Source organism: Octopus bimaculoides, chromosome 3, assembly GCF_001194135.2.
Source record: "Octopus bimaculoides isolate UCB-OBI-ISO-001 chromosome 3, ASM119413v2, whole genome shotgun sequence".
Classification (NCBI taxonomy): Eukaryota; Metazoa; Mollusca; class Cephalopoda; order Octopoda; family Octopodidae; genus Octopus; species Octopus bimaculoides.
The window spans coordinates 82927612-82930023 of record NC_068983.1 but is presented as its reverse complement, the minus strand read 5'-3'; the positions used below and the strand labels follow the sequence as shown (position 1 = coordinate 82930023).

The 2412-nt window shown below is 33.4% G+C and overlaps 1 long non-coding RNA gene across 1 annotated transcript in view; it reads left to right on the top strand.

Annotated features, from left to right (window-relative positions):
• LOC106869857 (uncharacterized) overlaps window positions 1-1204 on the top strand; it is a 6767-nt gene extending 5563 nt beyond the window's left edge. Inside the window, exon 3 of the long non-coding RNA XR_001409447.2 lies at window positions 940-1204. This is a non-coding gene — a long non-coding RNA (uncharacterized LOC106869857). The remainder of the gene's footprint in view (window positions 1-939) is intronic.
• The last annotated feature ends 1208 nt before the right edge of the window (window positions 1205-2412 follow it).

Below are 2412 nucleotides of genomic sequence, written 5' to 3'. Positions count from 1 at the left end.
CATGCATATATATATATATATATATATATATATGAATGCATATGTATGTATATATACATATATATGTATGTCTGTCTGCCTGCATGTATTATGAGAGGGAGAGGGAGAGAAAGAGAGAGAGAGAGAGCAGGTGGGTAGTAGAATGAAGTTCAGATAAGTGGCTATTAATATAGTGATGGTGGTAGCGGTGGTGGTGGTGGTGATGGTGGTATTGTCGTACCTTTCCTTCCATTTATTTCATTACTCAGTGTAAGGAAAGTTATCCCTTTTTGTTGTTACTGTTGTTCTTCTTATTGTTATTGTTGTAACTTATGTCGCTATTGTTATTGATAATGTCATTACTGACTGCTACTTAGAAGTTGGGGGTGGAGTTAATGCTTTGACCCACCAGCATCCTTCTCGCGTTTTTGTTAGTTTAACAAATTTGATTAAGGGTGGTATCCAGTAAACCAAAATAACATCAGCAGCAGCAGCAGTAGCAAAAGAAGCATTATAACAACATCAACAGCAACGTTCAGAGAACGACTATAAATACAAAGTCAATTGTTATATAAACAAAGTGCTTAATTTATTCCTTATACTATAATCTGAATATGCAATATGATACCGCCACTCCGATATCCCTCTGGAGAAAAATATTCGTTCCTGACTCCCAGAATTTAAAGAGAGGTATGGTAATGGTAAAATACACAACCACACATAAATAACTACATAATTAGATATATAACGAAATAAATATATAAATAAAACACAATAAATAAAGAAATGAAATACGCAAGTCCCTTTTTTCATGAGAAAGAGAAAGGTTGATAAGAGAAGTTTTTTTTCCTAGGGGTAATTATTCTTTTAGGGCTCTATGCGGTGTCATTATTATTATTTGTTTTTTTTTTGTTTTTTTTTGCTGGGATTAATAAAGTCTTGTTACTTAATTTCTTTCAGTTTTAACTATCATTTGATAAAACCAACTGCGGTGAAAAAGCCAAAAGCAATAAAATTAAGAAAAATACATAAAATAAAGTAAAAAGTGGGGCATCCGAAGAATTGGACCACCACGTTACCAAATAAAAAATAAGTATACAAAATAAAAAAAAAGGACAAAACAAAACGGGGAAAAAAGAAAACAATGAGAGAGGTTCTCCGATTCTTTTTCTGGTCTTTTAATTAGAATTTAAACATACAGTAAGTAGGATCAAGCTTCCATTTTTATTCGTTATTTTTTGTTTTTCTTTAATTTCATTGAGATCTCTTTTCTTTTGTCGCATGAATGGTTTTTGTAGTGTCACAGTTGTTGAGGTTGGTGGATTTCATTTCTGATCTAATCAGTTCCGATTAGATCAGCATAATAAATAACGTAGACAGATTTATGGAATTTTCGTTGTTTTTTATTATCCCAGCGAAAATAACTAAGCTCGGCGAAAAGATGGACCGTACCGATGGAACGAGAGACTAAATGTCCTACAGTATATAATTTCATTTTACTATTCTCAAAGTTCAAGTTCTGCTGAAGTGAACCAATTGCTTTAATGTTGTTATTATTGTTGCTGTTGTTGTTGTTGAACGCTTCTTGGAAACTCCGTCAGTTTGTGCCTTGCTTTCCGCTTTTGAAGCCTGTTTTTGTTGATTTTATTTTTCTAACTTGTTTATTAGTTGACCAGAACCATAAGGGGCTTATCAACAGTGTTTGTTACTCACTCAACAAGGCAAAATTAAAAGGAAAAATAAAGTTTTGAAGTATCAGAAAAACTGTGTGAATGGCGTCGTCTTTGCCAAGTGAGGAGAAAGAAAGAAAAACTGAGGGGTGGTTTTGAAGGTGAAATTTTCTTTTGCAGTCACCTTCTACCGTACAATACTACAAACGTAAAGTAATATCAGTAACAACAGCGGTAACAATAATAGCATTAACAACTATAACAACAACATCAACCAGAATAGCAGCAACAAGAACAATTTCATGTCAATCAAAGAATCTTGCAAAATTATCCTATCAGCATCGTGACTTGCATTGCCAACTGGAGCAGCAGAAATAATGCCATTGCCACACCAACAAAAGAGCAATAATGGCAGTAGCAATGATAATAATTACCGACAGCTTCAACAATAGTAACAGCAGTGAAAGTGCCCCAAAAATGTCTTTTTCTTAGATCACAAATGCTTTTGTTCTTATCTCATAATATACTAAGCATAAATATGTCGAAGAGGTGGAGAAACACATCGACAGAATTGAACCGAGGTAAGTCATGCTGAATATAACGCAACATCTTGTCGATGAAACAGGAGGGAAAAAAATTTGTATAAATGTCTATTACCGAAAAAGCGCAAATTAGAGCGTATACCTTCAGTTCAAACTTAATTTTGTTTAAGGAACTTATAATGAAATATCTATTTTGTGTGACAGGTCTATAAGTTTGGATT